Source organism: Phasianus colchicus, chromosome 27 (assembly GCF_987193195.1).
Source record: "Phasianus colchicus chromosome 27, bPhaCol1.hap1.1, whole genome shotgun sequence".
Classification (NCBI taxonomy): domain Eukaryota; kingdom Metazoa; phylum Chordata; class Aves; order Galliformes; family Phasianidae; genus Phasianus; species Phasianus colchicus.
This window is the reverse complement of record NC_143462.1, coordinates 3,334,123-3,353,088: the sequence shown is the minus strand read 5'-3', so window position 1 is coordinate 3,353,088 and position 18,966 is coordinate 3,334,123. Positions and strand designations below refer to the sequence as shown.

At 47.8% G+C, this 18,966-nt stretch overlaps 1 long non-coding RNA gene across 1 annotated transcript in view; it reads left to right on the top strand.

Annotated features, from left to right (window-relative positions):
- LOC149914813 (uncharacterized) overlaps positions 1-18,966 on the top strand; it is a 108,964-nt gene that overhangs the window by 13,808 nt on the left and 76,190 nt on the right. The gene's annotated exons all lie outside the window — the stretch shown is intronic.

Below are 18,966 nucleotides of genomic sequence, written 5' to 3'. Positions count from 1 at the left end.
GGGAGCAGAGCTCATCTGATCAAAGATGCCCCAGCCGCCTCGCCGAGCCACGTCCCTCAGGAAGGAGCCTGGAAAGACCAATTTTCACAGATCTCAGCACCAGGAAATAGGCATTTCATCACGAGTTGAGTCATGGAGAGGAAGGCTCGGCTGAGCTGCTGCTGCTAAAGCAGAGACAAATGTAATTTATTACCCTGCAGCCTGCTGAGGCTCGGGGAACTCGGGAGGAACAAGCATTGCTAAGGAGCCCTGGCCCCCTAGGAGGCCTTTTGGAGAGTGACTAATCGAGATGGGGTGTTCTCATCCATCTGAGCACATTCCATCCTTTCACAGATTGGTGTCACAAAGCAAACAGCACATAGGTGCAAGGAAAAGGGCCGTTCTGACCCGAAAGTCAGGGCACCCAGCTCTGCTCGCAGCTCCTGTAGGTGCTTCTGTCACTCAGCAGCTCACTTCATCTTCTCCTCTCTCAGTTCCCCCCATCTGTGAGAGCAGCACAGCGCACTCAGGTGCCATAAGGAAATAACACATTCCTGGGGGCATCCCCTCCCCAGGCAGAGGCTGTGCTATTTTGGATTAGCAGAGCAGAGAGGTGGTGCTCGGAGATGAATGTGCAACATTGCAGGGGTGATTTTACGTCTGTGCAGGGGGGTCATTAACAGTTCTGAAACGTGCTCAGGGTTTTCAGGTGAGTGGGGGCCCTTCCCAGCAAGGCAAGGTATTGGGTTTCTCATGTGTGTGGTGATTAACTGATAGTACTAAGTGCTGAAGCCCACCACTTCCCATATGTGCAAGCGTGTGTGTGTGTGTAGCAAGGCCAGGCAAATGACTAATGCAAACCTGAAGAGAGACAGCAGAGCATATTGTAAAGATCAACCCTATTTCAGCTTATGTTCAAATCGGAAATGCCAGAGATTGTTTCATAGTCTTCTGCAATGTTCATTATAAAAGTCCCCAGATGGCAGATGGCTATTAGCTCACTGTGACCTATATAAATGTCAAACGTAAAGCTATTGCCCCAGTGAAAATCTCAAAATAAATAACAACAGGAGGGATGCTGTTCCGCTGCCACCAGGATTTATGGATTATGAATTCATGCTAATTCATCCCAAAGTCGGCAGAGGCGTGAATGCTGTCCTTTTGGAGGGATTCACTTCACACCTGCTTGCAGGTGAATGCGGGTCTTGCACGCCTGGTTCTGCACCAACGTCCTCTGCACTGCATCCCCCTATGGATGGAAGCAGCACACCTTTGTTTGAGGCTCTCCTTCGTTTGCCAAAATCTTGTAGCTACATCTCAAAACAGCAGTTCCGGATTGTTTTCTTTACCCTTATTGATCACAGTCAGAAAAGGTGGATTTCCCCCCAGGTTCTCAAGAGGTGGTGGCTCATAATGGCCAACCTGCACTCACTGGGGCTGTTTGTGTGGAGCAGGGTGGAGGAAGGGGCTTTGTTTGCTCCGTCCTCCTATCATTGCATCCTCACAGATCAGTAATTGCAATTTCTCTAGCGAAACTTTCCCAGCCCTTCTTCCTTCCATCAGAACAGAGCATGATGGAACAGATGCACTTTGTAAAAAGCCCAGAGTATTAGTTGTTATACCTCCCCCTGGTCTCATTTGCATCATCATCCATCTGTGGTAGCTGTGTCACCAGAGCTTGATCCAGCCCAGGTCGTGCTGCAACACCCAGCTGGTGGGTCAGGCAGATCCCATGTGCCCCATTGAGGTGTGGGGCTGTGGGTGTAGGGCAGAGCCCCGTGTCGACGCCCCAGCATCTCAGCTGGATGGCAGCAGCTCGTGCAGCCCACAGCTCCTCAGTGTGCTCGGGGCCTGTCTCTGCAGGGAGCCGTGAGGAGTAACTAATTGCATGAGGCTGCAAACAGAAGCTCAGAGCTATTAAAGCCCCATGTGGCTGCTCCGCTTCACAATAACACGTCTGCAGCTTGCTGTAGTTTCATCTAACCACGGGGCTTTGATGTACCCTTATTAACTTCATACCTTGCCTCCATTTGTCTCAACTTTTCTCAATGTACCCAGTAGACGAGACCTTTGTAAGGAAAAGAATTGCATTTGTGAGCTTGAAGGAATTTATCCTAAATGGCCATTTTTAGGATGATGGGCTTTGCAGTCACCACTCAGTGTGTTCCTTTATATTTCAGTGGTGCTCAGATGGTATCGAGGACACGCAGTGCTCAGAAAGGAGCAAAACCAGAAGGAGATGGTGGAAAAAAGTAAGGAAATTGTGGAACTGGAAAGCTGTGTTCCCCTTAAGGAGCACTTCACAGAACAGGTAGTTGCTGTCAAAATGCTTTAAGTTTCACCAACACAAATTCCATGTTGTTGCTGGTTTCCTAATACACTGCTCAGTGAAAACATAAACGAGCTGATTTGAGAAATATTTCATCCACATGAAAGACAGTTTGGTAAACAAAAACACAAGTGAATATTTTATTAATGCTTTTGATAAAGATGTGAACGCGGAGTGATATCGTGCAGTGAATGAATCAACTTATTAAAAAATTAAGAGGGAAGGAGGAATGTGGGTCAATTTTATCAATGCAGGAACAACTTCAGTCACGTTTTTCTCACAGAGATGAGATTTCGTTTTTGAACTGTTGTAATCATAGACATTCCTGAGGAGCACAAACTTGCTTTCATTTCCTCTCGTGCTGCTTCATATTGGCTGAAAGCTCACAGCCCTCTGGAGCTGAGCATCTCTTTGTATTCACAAATCCTATGTCCCAGCTGGGGGTGCACTGCTGTCCTGCCAGCACTGGGCAGTGAGATCTGTTGCTGTATCAGCACAGTGGTCAATGTACAACACAAGGAATGGTCCCATTTGCAATGCTGATCCATCCAGCCCAGGGCTGGGAGTAGCAGTGCATGCTCAGAACTTCACCTCCTCCTCCACCACTGCATTCCACGTCATCCATCCCCACTGTGCCACAGCATTACATCAACAGGCGACTGAAATCGCACTTGAAAATTAATTTCCCACAGAGGTTTGGCCAACAGCTGACAGGTGACAGATTGCTCCGTTGGTTGTGCACGTATTGTTTCTGCCCTAACGTGAAATGGAGGTCTTGGAACGATGTCTTTGTGGTTTTTCTTTTCTTTTATTAAACCTGTAATTCCACCGTGTCAAAAATTACAGCCACCATACGGTGCCACACAGAAACCTCTGTGCTCATGGTGAGCCCACAGCTCCAGGACCAGCAGGATTGTGCCCCACTCATTAACTGGGCAGGAAGAGCTGATGAGCTCAGGGTCCAACCCGTGCATCTCTGCTGCTCCTGGGATGGAGCCTGGATGTCTGCATGGCATTGCACAGGGACACGCTGCTGAGAGCAAAGTTAGCTCTGAAAGAAAGGACAAAGAGATTCAGTTCCGTCCTCTTCTTTTGTGTAAAATAAAACAGGAGAAACAACACTGTTAGAGTGAAACAGGCTCCTAAAGTTGTGCTCCAACCCAACCCTGGGGGTTTGCTGACTGCCCTGAGCTCTGTGCTGGGACTCAGAAGACAGCCCCACGGATGTGGCATTGGTGGGAGCAATGGCAGAGTGAGGGCTGTTGTTGTGCCAGGCCTGCAGAGAGAACAGACAGCTTGGCTGAGAGCAGATCTTTCTCAGAGGCCCAGCTCCAGCTGCCCATGGAAGCCAAGGAAATCTGTGCGAGATGTCGGTATTTGAGGAATTGCCATTGCAGAGATGAGGGTGCCTGGTGAACACCAGCATCCCTTGTTCTGTGCAGCACAGCAGGGGGAGAGTTAACGTGACCTAGAAGCAGAAACGAAGGCTTTCCTTTTTCATTCTTTGGCATGCGTGTTTCTTGCTTCTCTGAGTATTTGCATGACCATAAATTCAGAGCTCTGGAGGATATTTTCAGCCAAAGACTACATGTGCAGGATACCATAATGTAAACTGCATATGTTGTGAGAAGTTGTTAAATGGAACCAGCAGATGATAATGTGCCCAGCATTGCTGCTAACATCACTCTATTTCCTCCCACCATAGGTAAAACAAGCCCTTTTCCCAATCAATTCCAATCCTCAGACAGACCCATAAATTAACATGAGGAAGAGAATGTTTTTTGGCTACCAGACCTCCACTGGAGACCCAGGAGTTGGCCCCTGCTTTCAAGAGCAGCTCTGGTTCTGAGGAGATGCAGACAAATGGCCTTCGTCTGCCATTTCCCATCTCTGTGCTCTGCCTTGCAGGCAATGACACGTGTTGGAAAAATTCTGGCACAGCCCAGGACATCTGCCATCTTCCCGGCCTCTTTCCCACTCCTTTTCCAGTGTGGCTGATCCCCTTTCTGTGTGGGTTTAGGGCTAATGGGAGCTGCAGTGTTTCTTTCTGGCTTGAGGACGTGCAGCTGTTGAAATCACACAGGGAATGCAACAAAACTCCATCAGCTCCACCAAGAATCAGGGCTGGAGTGGACAGGACACTGACGTTCTCCCTGGCAAAACATCTGGAAGCCCTATGGGGATTGTTTTTGTTGTTGTTTGGAAGTCTGAAATGTGGATCAGGCAAAGATTACTGTGAGATTTTCTTACAGAGCAGCAATGCAATATCATAACACTCCTGGTGATCTCAGCATTGCACTCTGTGCTTTTTGGTGTATAAAGAGCAAACAGTTCCTGCAAAGAGGGAAAGCCATCACCAGCAGCTGCTCCCACTGCCAGCTGCAGTTCTGGAGCTCAGCCTGACAAATAACCAATAGGTTTTCCTCTGTGATGGTCCTTATCCCAACTGCTGGTGCTGCAGTTACCCATCTCAGGTCCAAATTTTGGGGCAGCATTCACGTTGCCTGCCTACCCGGATGGAACCCAATGCTCAGCAGTACGGCGTGGTGAAATGCACAGCTGGATGGGGGCTGAGAGCTGCCCAATCCTCAGCCCCGCACCAGGAAATCTGTCTGCTTTAAAGGAGATTGTATACTTTACTAAATAACGTCCATACTCAGAAGTGTAACACTGAACAGGGACCAAACGTATTGCACAAGCATAGGGTTGGAGTTTGTGTACGACTTTAAGCTGTCAGGAAAGGATGGCCATGAGGGATGAGTGGTTCTGTGCTTGGGGATGTTCCTTTATTGCTCTGACATCCTTCCATGGAGCTTCTGGAATTGCTTTGCTGAGACATGTGAAGCAGGTTGATGTCACAGGCAGGATGTGGGGCAGATGATGCATGTGAGCCATCCTGGAAATCCTGTCATTTCTCTATTTCAGAGAGCAGATATTTTTTAAAAGTGTTTATAAGTGGAAATTACAAAAAAAAAAATAAATAAATAAAAATAAAAAATGCACTTTTGTTTGGAAGCTCAGATGCTGGGAACCTCTTTACCCATTCGTCACTTGCCAAATTGAGAATTTTTCCCTGCAAGATTCCAGGGCATTGCAAACACCTCGGGCAGCACAGGCTGAGGGGGAAAGCTCTGCTCAAGGTGTCTGAGATGTCACAAACTGTTGCTGAGCAAAGACAGAACCCTCAGCTCCAGCCAAGCGAAGTAACGCAGCCGCAGTGTCCAACTTCCCTTGTGGTTCCACGCGCTCCCTTTGCCTTCATGTTCACTTTGTTTCATTTCCTCTGCCATTTTTGGCTTCAAAACTTCACCTCCATACATATTATTTTGGTGCCATTTGTCACAAAGGCTTCTGAATTCCTTTTCTGTTGGGTCAAACGTTGTCTGGGGAGCTGAAGGGCATTCCAGCCCCAATCGTTGTAGGACAACTGCATCAAATCTGCTGCTGATGGGGATGCTCTTCATAAAATCATAGAATCATGCTCTTGCTCGTGCTGTGGTTTGTGTCTGTGCACTCACACGAGAGGAACACAGTCCTGAAGCTGCAAGGAAAAAAGGCCTTGTAACTCATAGCAGTGTTTCTACAGCCCTGTAGAGCTCAGCAAAGAAAACTTAAAGCAAAACCAAACCACAGCAGCAAGAAAAGCATTTTGGTGTACATGTTCTGCAACATGGTAGCACCTTTTACAGGAATGTAGAAAAATGGCTCTTATTCTAGGGAAAGGATTAATTAGGAAGCTTTTTCTGCTATGTCCTGCAGATTTCCCCATAGGGGCAGGTGTTGAGCATCCTGATGAGCCACAAGCAGTGCTCTATCCCTGTAAAACTGAAATCATGACTTGATAAAGGCTGGGAGGTGGAATTCTTAGAATTGCAGCCTGGTTTCGATGCTGCCCTTGCCCTGGAGAAGTCAGATGTGGGTTTCTGGGATGGCAAACAGCAGGGCTCATGTGGGAAGCCCTCCTCTTCCCTCCTTCCCCTGGAGGAGCCCTTTTCATTCCCCTCTGCCAGGTCCTTGTGATTGAAATTTGAAAGCATGTAGCTGTTAATCTGGGAGTGATTAAAGAGCCTCATTTCTTGGAAGAGTCAGTACTCATCATCTGCCGTGCTGAATGAGCCTCTAACATCCCCTGATCCCATTATATTGTGATTAATTGTGCCAGTTTAAGTCAATAATTCATTTGTTAAAAATAGGCCTGCAAAGTATCATTTGTCTCTGGGGAGATATCAGAATAAAGAAAAAAAAGAAAAAAAAAATCATTTGATACTTCTCATTAAATTAGTGTTGGGAGTTCTATTGAAGGGTTCTGTTCATGAAACATTTATTGCAGGCTTATTTGATAAGAAGTTGTATTTGTCTAAAATTATGTCTGCTAACAGATGTAGCGGCCTGCATTTCCCCATTGTTAATGAAAGGATAAAGAGTCTAAAGAAGTGCGTGGCGGGGAGAGTCGTCTGTAGTGACAATAAGGGAGATTTCTGAACATGTGTTCCACAAAACAGGCAGAAATAATGTCCTCATCTTTCACTACAAAGCGGGGTCCTCTTCTCCCCTCTCCCTCTTCAGCGTGACAGAGCGGTAATGGGAGGTTGTGTGCCTGCAATGAAAGATGGATGTGCCCCAAAGTCTCATATGTGTAAATGGTTATAAATGTTGCATTCATATTCATCGAGCCATTAAAAATGTTTCAGCTGTAAACGGTTCTAAAAGGAATATATAGGGAATAGTAGCTAGTCTGCTAATGATAATGGCCATAACTGACAGAGACGCATGCTTAATATCTTCATCTCTCCAGTCAGTCACACTCTGTGCCACGTTGTGCTGCTGGAGATGTGCAGGATGATGCTCAGGTTTTGGGCTCAGAACATCCGTGTTGGAGGCAGTCCAGAGGAAGGGGGGAGGGTTGTGCAGTCCTTGGTTGTGGGGTTGGTGGCTGAAGGATGGGCCGTCACCCCTTTCTATCTAAGGGCTGTCCAGTTTGGCTGATGCCAAAGGTGGTTGCAGTCACTCCGCACTGTCCAACCTTGCTTGGAACCAGTGGGGCAGCACAGGGCTCTCTGTGCTCAGTGGGTTCAAACAGGGAGCACTGAAGAAAGCAAGGAAGCATTGCTCTGGTTAAGGAAATGCACACATTAGATTCAAGCTTGCTTTGGAAACCCAATCAAGTCCAACGCCAAGGTTTGTTCCAAAGTATATACCAAAAATAACCCAAACCCCTACAAACCACAAAGCTCTTCGCAAAACAAGGCTCTGCACTTTTTGCCTGTGTCTTTGAGACATTTTATAGCTCTTGCATCAGGTTACCTGGTGATCTGCCCATCAGCCATGCCGCGCAGTGTACAATCCTTCCATTGTTTGAAAGCCTCCTTGTTTGACAGCAAATTCTATTAATGTGATGTGCTTGGCCAAAAATGTGTCACTGCCGCAGAGGGGAGAGCGAAAAGCGCCTTTGAAGTCTGAGTGACAAGTTTCATATGTCTGCGTGGGGCAGAGGGAACGTGAGCTGGAGCAGCAGTCCATGGGGAGGAGGGGGACGGGGATGAGGATGGTCAACAGCTGTGGGTGTGGGCTCTGCTGGGGGGGTTCTTCTTTGCAGAGGCTGCACAGTGATTTTTGGCAGAGGGATGGGTATCTGTGCGGCCTTACATCTAATAAAACCTGGTGCCCACGGAGGAGCAGGGTGGATCTTGTTTGTACCCAGCAGCGTATTTGGCTCGATGAAGTCAATGAAGCTCAATGGAGGACAATTTCTGTTCAGTGAAGCTGTGAGTCTGTATAAACAGTGCAGGTTGTGTGTGTCCCACTGACAGCCGGCTCATGGAAGGCAGGGATGTGCTGTCACTTTCTCACACTTCAGCAATGTTCTGTGTAGCTTCTCCTGTCAATACAAATCTGATTTGAATTGGCCTGAATTGACAGAAACCCATTGACTTGAACAGGAGATGGATCCAGTCAATAAGCTCTCATGCCTCGCAGCATGAGGCAGTCGCTAACTCAGGGTGGGCTAGAAGGAAATATCCCTGATGTGTTGATTATTCCATAAAATTGTCCACTAGGAGGATTTATGGACTTTTAGTTGCTCACAAATACAACGCACAGCGCTGCAGGGACCATTAACCTGTTCTAACCCAACAGCTCCAGGGTTCTGCAGCTCTGAGTCTCCCCGCAAAGACTGCGGTGGAAATATTGAGCACCGTAGTGGTTAAAGCACAGAAAGGAGAAGAATTTCTTGCTGAATCTTAATCTGTTCAGTAAAGCCTGAGATGCACCCTCTGCAATCCCTGTCCTGGCAGGATCCTCCTGCTAGCTCCACCAGCAGCATTCCTACAGTGCTCCTCAATTGGTTCAGCACTTTAGGTGATCGGTGAGGTCCCCATCCCAAATCATTCTGCCGTTGGGGGGAAAGGGGGTGTAAGCTCCTCCATTCGCTGGGCCATGGGCAGCTCATGCAGAGGTCAGCAGCTGTCGGCACGGCCCCTTTAAGCCATCCCTGTCCCTCCGTTCCCAGCGCTGTGAGGCTGCCTGTCAGCGGGGAGCATAAAACAGATTGTGACACAGGGCAGTGATTTTTTTAACAATCCTATTATGAAAGACAGAGTGCTCCCATTTCCTTTGCAGCTTTTATCAAGACTTAAATTGCTGCCAAGGGAGGGGAAAAGAAAAAAAAAAAAAAAAACAACAACCAAAAAACCACTTCACCGCTTTTATTTTTAATTTTTTTTTTTTTTTTTTTAAGAAAAGATTTTGCTTAGTTACTAAATTCCTCCCTAAGTCTCCTCCAAGCAGAGATCCAACAGTATCCCTATTAAATTATATAGAGCGAGTCCAGTCCTTGGCTGTCAGCGGGACCCATCAGTCCTAATTTATCGCCCCAGGAAACACAGTACAATTATGGTAATAAATAATAATAGGATTCAGTACATGACAACATGAATGATGGAGCCTCTCAGAACTCATTTACATTGCTTTGTGTTGCAATCACCCTGCTTCTAATGTAATGCCAAGCAAATGAGCCTTTTTGAATATTGTGCAATCTATTGCAAGTCAACTGGCACAAAACTCACTCAATAAATCATGTTCAAACACATGCCTCTAATGACAGGTAAATCAACAATGAAGTAATTGCATTTAATGTATTGAAATACTGGACAAAAACAGTGACCTCGAAGTGACTTTTTGTAGAAGGTTTGATATAGTTGCAATGGCAAATGGGTCTTTTTTATCGGGCCCTTCTTGCTCAGATGCACACGTGAGAACCGACGGTGCTGTTCCATCACACAGCCGTATTTACAGCCCTCCTCCTCCCGGCTGCATTGCTGGGCTCACTCGTGGGCCCACGTAACCCCTCGCTGAGGATGGATGTGGTTAACAACCAGTGAGGCACTGCAGAGCAGTGTGACTCCATCAGAGCCATCAGCTCTGCCCATCCGCTGCGCTGGGGTTCAGCTCTGTCGCTTTCAATTGACTTTGTTCTGAGTTTCCCTGATTTCCGTGTTTCATTTGTTGCAATAGAAGGGGGAAAAGAAGGGCTGGGCTGCAAAGCAGAAGCTTCAGTAGCACCTCCTGTCAGCCTTCCTGTGCTTTCTTATGGATTATTTCTGGGCGCTCGGACAGCCAGGCAATGCGCTTCTCCAAGTTCTGCTTAACCAGAAGCTTTGTGTTCGGTGGCACAGCCAGCATCAGAATTACATTTCTGATTGCTCGTGGGATGTTTCTGGGGAGAATGCAGACCTGATTCCCTGGTGCCTTGTGCAGACATTGACACCTTTGCAGAATTTGCCTTTGGGCCCATTTCTGGTGACTCTGTGTGCAGAGGGGAGCTGAGCCAACAGCATGGAAAGGAGAGCTCTGAGCAAAGCAGACCTTCCATGTTGCCCCATAGAAACAAGGTATCGTGGCAGAGGAACATTTTAGGATTCTCTTTGAGGGCTAATGAAGGAACGGCTTGACAGCTTTTGGCTCTGACTTTCTTCCCTTACCCTTCCCTTGCAAGGGAATTTGTCAGGTGTCAAAGGTCTCCTTGGATTCTTCAGGCAATGGAAAGGCTTTACATATCCCCAGGCTTGACTGTCTCTGCTGATAGCTCCCATATGATATGAGCTGATTAGCAAAACGTCTAGAGTCAGGACAAAAGAACTATTAGCTCAGAAAAAAAGAAAAGAACAAGAATTTCTCCAATTTTAGAAAATTGTTACCAGTTGTATTTACCATCCCATTTGTTCCTCTGCAGCAGGAATGAAAGGATGCAATAGCCCCGTTTTCCTAGACACAATTCCTCCAGGGCTTCACTCACAAATACTTCCAATGTTGATCTTGTGGCATTTCTGCATTTGTTTGTTGCTGTTGGTTTTGGTGTTTATTTTGGGTTTTGTTATTCTCCAGGCTGTTACGATGGTTTCATGCCAGCCCAGAAGCATGGCAGGTATTTGCATGACACAGCTGTGCATTGCAGGCCTGTGCATTATACAGCTGTGCATTGTAAGGCGGTGCATTATACAGCTGTGCATTGCAAAGCTGTGCATTATACAGGTGTGCATTGCAGGGCTGTGCATTGCAAAGCTGTGCATTATACAGCTGTGCATTGTAAGGCTGTGCATTATACAGCTGTGCATTGCAAAGCTGTGCATTATACAGGTGTGCATTGCAGGGCTGTGCATTGCAAGGCTGTGCATTATACAGCTGTGCATTACATGGTCATGCATTACAGAGTGGTGCATTACACACGTCAGTGTGTTTTACAGCTGTGCATTGCAGGGCTGTGCATTATACAGCTGTGCATACCAGGGCCATGCATTACAGAGTGGTGCATTACACATGTCAGTGTGTTTTACAGCTGTGCATTGCAGGGCTGTGCATTATACAGCTGTGCATACCAGGGCCGTGCATTACAGAGTTGTGCATTACACACGTCAGTGTGTTTTACAGCTGTGCATTGCAGGGCTGTGCATTGCACAGCAGTGCATTACACGGCTGTGCACACGTGCATGCAGCAGCCATCTATCGGCACGCGGGTCCTGCAGGGTTTGCTTGCACAGATTCTTTCCCCACTCCCCCTCCTGCTGTCTTCCCCGAGCCCCCTGGTGTGAATTAATGTCAGCAGTTTGGCGGCAGGAAATAGACTCACTCCCCTTGTCATTTTATTACGCAGCTCCCCAGAGCCAATAATCAGGCTCTGGCTGTGAAAAGGCCCCGGCTTAGGCAGCTTGATTAATGACTGGGGGTCACCGCGCTCCACCTTTCCCACTGGATCTCCGAGGCACACATACAGCCCAGCTGGAAGTGAACAAGAGTCTGAAAGTGAGGAATAAAGAGGCTGAACAATCAGGAACCAAAAACAGCCGCAGCCAAAACAAAAGGGAGGAAATGCTGCTTCATCCGAGAGCTGTGGGTTTTTTTTTCCCCGCGGTGAATTCAGTGGAGCTGCGTTAAGTGGAGGTGGGGATGGGTGCAGCCTGCGGGGGTTTGGGAAAGTTTTTATTTTGGCGTAGGTTTTGGGTGATGTGAATGCTTCTTTTCCTTCTCTGTCCCTCCAACATCCATTCTGCTACTGAGAACGAGTCGTGTGCTTAGGAAACACCAGGAAAGAGGGGGGACTAAAATAGGAAAGGAGACCTGAATGGGAGCGAGTGCTGCAAGCACTGCCACATCTGCAGGCTCCAAGGCCACCCCTGCAGCCTGGCTCCTGGGGGAAAAAAAGCAGGGCAGAGAGCCTGCAACTGTACATCATTCAACAGGAGCAGTAGAAATCCCTCCTGGTGGAGTCACTGGTCTCCAATGCTCTGCCATAAGCCACATTAACCCCCAGTCTCTTCACTTCCCTTGGTCAACACAAATCACCTCCTGGCCTCGTTGCAGCATCCTCTTATCTGACTTCACCAGTCGCTCCCCTTTGTAGGCACAAATGCAGCATGCTCGAAGTAGAACGTTTTTCATTGAGGTTTAACTTAATACATCCCAACTTTTGTTCGCTCCAATGGCAAAGAGTGGCTCAGCTCTCAGCGATGGCGTTGTTGCTCTGCGTTCAAGGCTGTGCAGAAGAGAGATGAAATGTTGCCGTTGCCCTACTTTGCAGAACGAGGAGCGATAGTGGAAGTGGGGGAAATCGGTCCAATAACACTCAAGAAACTGGCAATAAGGGAGGCATGTCAGTCACTGGTGAGAACAGAGGGAGATTTTGGATTTAATTCACCTCAAAATTCAGTTGATTCTGCACAAGTGATTTTTGATTCACTGCAGACAAGAAAAACGCTGATTTGCTGGCTGAGTCAGCTCGAGGAATCTCATTTGGGTACGGCGAGTTTTGTTTTGTTGTTAAAATAAACAATGAAAACATCTTCATCAGAAGAAAAGGTGAAACACTGCCCTCGACTGAACTCCTGGTCTTTAGGGAGGCAGAGAAAATTTCTGTATGTAATTTCCCACTGTGCTAGGCAATTCTATGTAAAACAAGCTGGGCTTTGAGATGGAATGGGAGGGGAAGGAAAATGAACTGATGTAGCTACAAAATTTCCCAGACCTTCTGGCTGGCAATAGCAAATCCTCATCATGACATCCCCATGCTATGCTCCCTCTGCCCCCCCAGCACCTTTCCCAGCACTCTGTGCCTCACAGCTTCGTGCCAACGCTTGGGAGGATCTTGAGCAACATAGTAGGAAAGACACCAAGGTAGTCACTCTATTTTCCTTTGCTTGCTTTCATCCCATTTCTCATTAGCTTGAACGCATTGGCCCATTCCCTGACACTGACATGGCCCTCCCATTACCTCCCAGTTTTTACCATTCCAGCTGCCGGCCCCATCCCTCCCACCTCTCCCCATTTCCCCAGTTGTGTTGGTGTCACCCAGCTGGATTCAGGGACCCTGATGTGCAGAGCAAGGAGGTCAGGCTCAGAACTCCACAGGGCTTCAAACAACTCCGCTCAAGATCCAGCAAACTCAATACCCGAGGAAATTAGGTTGCTAGGATCCCGAGATTGTTTATTATGCTCTCAACTTTAATTAGCTGTAAGTAACATCATGTCAGTGTTCTGCCACAAATGTTAAAGCTGTCAAGGCAATTTTACTGAGTCTGGCAGCTTAAATCAGAAACAAGAAAGTCAACATGTCAATAATGGATCTAGACATGATGGATATATTAAAGGGGAAACCTAAAAGTTCTGGACTTCATTATACTGACTTCAGCTCGGAAAATGCATGCCTGAGAAATCTGCACCTCATTGGAAAAGCCCCTTGGAGATATTGTTCTCAATTATGGGGCACTTCTCCTCACCTTCCCGCAGTTGGTTTTTGCAGTGTGTTCCTTATGAAAAGAATTAAGGAAAAGAGCAGGGGGTGGAAATAACCCATTCAGGTTCAATTTCTACCAATATATCTGCAGAGGTGAAGAGGGTACGGTGAATCAGTTGCTCCCCTTTGAAAAGGACTTTAAAATCCCAAAGAGAAGGCAGTCAGGTTTAACACTGGCAGTTTTTTTCACAGCAGGTGAAGCACGAGGAAGCATTTCCTTGCTGGAATCCAGGAGCCAGTGCTTGGTGCAACACCTGAGCTTAGCAGCTGCCCCCAGGGAGAAGTCTGCCTCCTGCCTTCATTGAGACACTTGGCTTTTCCAAAGCATTTCTGTTCCCATTCGCTGCATTTGGTTTGGGATTGGGGTCAGTGTCACCCTTCCCCTGCTGGTCGCTCTATGCAGCTCTACAGATGCTGCTCACACTCTGCAGCTGCCTTTCCCAAAGCTCAGCAGTGTGCTAAGGCCATCACAGGATGACAAATTTGGCCCCCGTGCTCAGCTTGCTTTCCCTTCCATGTTTGGCTCTCCCAGATGTTGTTGGTCATTTCCGGGTTGTAATTAATAACAATAAATCAAGCGAGTCCATCAGGGCTGGCTGCTTCCTGCCACCACTTGGCTTAAAGGGAGGTGTTTTTTTGTTTTTTTTTTTTTCCAGTTTTTCCAACTGTTGGTCAAGGGAAGCTGTCAGATGGGGGCTGTTGGTTAATAATAAACCCCACCACATTTCCTCCCTGGGAAAGTAACATCTCCACATCTGCTTTTGGGTGGAAACATCTGTTCCGTCCAAGCCCTGTCTGTCTTGAGAAGAGACAGGCATTCTGGGAAAGCGTTCCAGCTGGGTGCGATTTTTGCTGCTTCTTTTTTTTTCCCCCTTGCCCAGAAATCTTCCTGACATTGCAATGCGCCAACAGCCAGCAGTATCCAAACGTTTGCCAGGCATTTGTCTCTTGCAGTACCAGCAACCCAGGGAAGTCATGAAAGATGCAATGAGATGGAGGAAAAGAAAAACAAAAGTTCTCTCTTAGGGATGCAAATATATAAGAAAGGTGTTGTCAACAGTGTGAACACACGAGAGCACAACAGTTGGGGCCTCACACAAATGCGAGTCTTGTTCTATAAACAAGTGTGAGTCAATATAGCAGCAAAATTAGGTACATACTACAGTACACATGGTGGTGTTTGGCCCTGAGGCATCCCAGCAAGGAGCAAAAATCCCCATTGCCGCTGTCTGCAAACTGCTGTGGGCTTTGGTTCCTCCAGGAAAAGGTCCACATCTTGCGTTGCATCAATACTGTGTCAGCTGTAGTGACATCTCCAGCAGAGCTGAATCACGGTGTGCTGTGACAGAGCACACCAGCAACATTTGACATTGGCTCAGGTGCATCTCCAGTCTTCTTGGTTCAGAAGCAGGTAGATGAGCAGGGAATGCTACCATCTCACTGCCGTGGCCAAGCAAGCCCCACTTCACTGGTGCTCTACTTGTGGTTTCACTCCACAACCACTTCAGCTTCCAAGCTCCACTTTCACCACTCATGTTCTAAACATCACCTCCACGTGCTGCTGTCCCATCTGAGAGGCTTCCAGTGCACAGTGAACCATGAGGGCTGCTCTCTGCTGCCAGGCACTCTGCCCAGAGCCAGCATCCCTCCCTTCCTTAGAAGCTCTGTGCTGTCAGCAGCAGGCGCTGCCCATCCTCCTGCCCAAGGCTGCAATGGAGAACGTCTGACAATCCAAGTTGCTGTCCCCAGCTGCTGCCCTCTGCCCTCTCCCCACTCAGAGTGGTGAAAGCAAGCAGCCACTGCCAGTGAGGCTGAGGCTCTCCTTCCTCACCCCGTGGGCGCTTCCTGTGTTGCACTGAACATTTGTTCCTTGTCGCTTGAGGGGAAGAGCACAATGTGTATCAAAGCCAACAATGTTCCAGCAGTGAAAATGTGAGGAGAGATGCTAAACAGCTCAGGAAGGGATTGCGAGCCTCGGAGTGATGAAGTGGAGAACCGCAGCAGTGTGGCTGCAGAGGATCCGGGCCAATTATTTATTTTCCTGCGGTCTCTGTTACTGCAAACAGAGGTGGCTGTGGACACATCCGTGCCCATGGCACAGCCCTGTGCACCCAGCCCTGAGTGTATGGCAGCTCTGTGTGTGCTGGGAGAGATGTCACCGGGAGCTCCATGCCCCGAGGCCCAGCAAGAAGTGTGAGGAGTCAGTAGGAGCCCTGCCAGGCGATTGCCTGACTTTGGATTTTCTTTCATCACCTTTTTTTTTTTTTTCCCCTTCTTTGGATTGCAGAGGATTCCGGGTGGTGGAGATTGTGCAAAGAAAGGAGGGTGTGGATCAGACAGATCATGCACATCGACCCTGGGGTGGCCCTGCATGCAGAGCAGAGCTGTTGGTGTATGTGCAATTAGCTGGGGCTGGACGGATTGGGAAGTAGAGCGAGGAGTTGTGCAGCACCACAGAGTGAGTGATTGCCCAGGGCAGCAACACAGCAGCCACTGCCTCTCTGTAGGCATTCTCCAGTTCAGTACTGTGCTTTGCTTGAGCTGGAAGCCATGCTGCTGTTAGGATATGGGATACAGAAGTAACCAGCACAGGGAATGCCATCTATCTCTCAGAGTGGAAGGGAGGGATGCTCAATACTTTAAGGAATTAAAGTAGCAGGAGGGAAAGCATCCTCAGCACATCCCCACCAGGCATGCCTTGATAACACAGCACATCATCCTCCCACCTCTTCCTCTGGGAGTCAAAAGGTACCTCGCAATCTCAGCAGATTAAAAGCTGCCACAGTGCTATAATCACCTCCAATGCAAAACTGGGGAAACTGAGGCATTTTGAGGTGCTCTGTGTTCCAGAGGAGCTGCTGGAGGAGCAGAACTGGAACACTTTTCTCCCTACTGCTCCCCATCCATCCCCAGCCCCAGTGCCCCTCCACTCTCCCTGCCTGGCATGTTGAATTCCCATGGCAGAGGAGGATTTGTGTGCAGCATCCTGCTGCCTCCATTCACAGAGCAGGACAGGATCTGCCTGCTCCCCTGCTCTCCAGCCATGTGTTGTACCCCATGAGCTGGCTTGTGGCATTTATTAGCGGAGCAGAAAAGTGCTTGCCTCATCACAGAGAGCAGCTGGAGACAGAAAGGTTTTCAAAGGCATGTGACTGACCTCTACCTCGGCTGCTGGGGGCCGCAGATTGCCGACTCAGTGGAATTTTTTCTTCTTTCCTCCGTCTCTCTCTCTCCCTCTCCCGTTCCTTTTCGCAGTGTCCTGACCTTGTGAGGCCGTGGTCTCCCCCCGATCCATCTCCCAGCGCTCAGTCTCTCCTGTGAACTCATGCTGGGAGATTAATTGCCACTATCGCCCCTAATCCATCACACTTCCCAAAGATTGTTTTGACATCTAGTTAATTTTTGGCTGATGATTTATCAAATTCTTATTACCGTGCTCTGAAGGGGCTCATTTATTGTGTTGATTCATGGTAATGATAAAGGGGAACCTTTTTGAATTTTAACTACATTCCCTCATGTTCTTCCCAGCGCAGCTGAAGAGGAAAAAGGGAAAAAGTATAGCTGGGGACTCTTAATTCCGTGAGTAAAAAGGGGAGGGGAAAAAAAACACCCTATCCTCCATTATTTGTTTGAGAGCCAAAAGTCCTAAAAGAAGTTAATATATATTAAGACATATTTTTAGAGTTCTGGTCTGGACTGTGTTTCAAGAGCATCCCCCCAAGGCTCTTTAAAACATTTATTGCCCTGTAATATTACCTAAATGTCTACTACCATTTTATTCAAATAGAAGTTAATGCTAAATGATGTCAGTCATGTACCAGTGGAAATGTAAAACATGTCTCTCTGCCAGTCCATATGGCAATTCCAGCTTTTAAAAGTACACAGAGAATTTTCTGCAGCCCTCTATGTCATTCCCCCATCTTTGTTCCCACCTATTTTTAATTTGCTGCGCAGTTTTTAATAAGCCCAGATGGTAAAGGAAACACAGTAAATGTCCACTCTCCGTTTCTCTCCAGGCAGCTCAGGGAGCTGGAGCCCTTAAAGGAGGGGAAGGAATGTGGCAGCAGTTTGCTGGCTCCGTGGATGGGTTTGGGGTTGCAGAGCTGCTGTAGGATGTGTGCTGAGTGGGGTCCGGAGGGTTGGGGTCACAGAAGTTAATGGGAGGGATGCTACTGTGCTCAGAGCACAGCCCCAGAAGCCTGGGGGAGATCTCCTGGCTCTGCCCTGGTCCTTCCTTTGTGATACCAAGCAGTGATGTGTCCTCTGCATCCCTCGGTTCCATCCATGTGAGTGGGGAGGATAACCCAGCTCTTTCTCCACCTGCCTGCAACGCAAACATTGCGCAGCCTTTGGGGTGGAGGATGCACTGAGGACGATGCTGCCCAGACCTGGCACAAGAAGGCTGGGAGCTCCTGGGGCTGTTTCATTAGGTGGGGCAAATTCCTCAGCAGCTTCCATCGAAAGGTGGTGGTATTAGATGGGAAAAATAAGGCAAAATACCCAGGAAAAACATCTGGTTTTCTGTTTTCCTTAAAGAAAGTCCCAGAATTTAACAAAAAGAACGATTTAAAAATACTGATAGCATTCATTGCTTCTGAAAGTCAGGTCCTACCCCGGTGCTGGGGTGGAAGCTCCTGAGAGGCGGCTGTTCACCTGCATCGTGTGCCCTATCTTTTATTTTTCTTATTTCTCTCTTCTTCCCTTCCTCTCCCTCCCCTTTCCTCCCTCCCCCTCGTCCTCTGCGCCTCTCATTTTCCATCCCTTTAAATGAGGTCACCCTGACTGAATGAAGGACGCAGAGAGCGGGAGAGGTCACGCATTAGCACTGCTATAACTGCGCTGCTACTGAAACCAGGCAAGTCATCCATCACGGCCTCCACTACTCCATTAGGCCCCGCATGAAATATGCCCTGCTCTGGATCGCACGGCCATACATCTCCCCGTCTAGACACCTTCCTGTTGTGTGAAGATCAATGCCGCGCGGTCATGCATCATGTGTCATCCAGTAGCCCTCACTCTAATAATCGTGTCTATTCTCCAGTCTGCAGAATAAATTATGGGCGCTGTGAAAGTACTATATTATTCAGCAACCTTGGTCACTAATGGATTATTGGTTTATTGGCTGATAATGTGAGCTCCTTTTTTTTTTCTTCTTTTTTTTTTGGCTGGATCCCGTCTTTATTTATTTATTTGTTTGGTTTTTTCCATGGTTGTTATTCTGAATGATGGCTGATTTGGGTTCTCATCTGCGGGCTCTCACCCTCACAAAGCAATTGTAATAATAAAGCCCTTTGACCGTGGGCATACTGCACTGGCTCATGCTTATTAAGGATGGCTTTGTCTGGAATAGAAGTCAGGTCTCTCTCTTTACCAG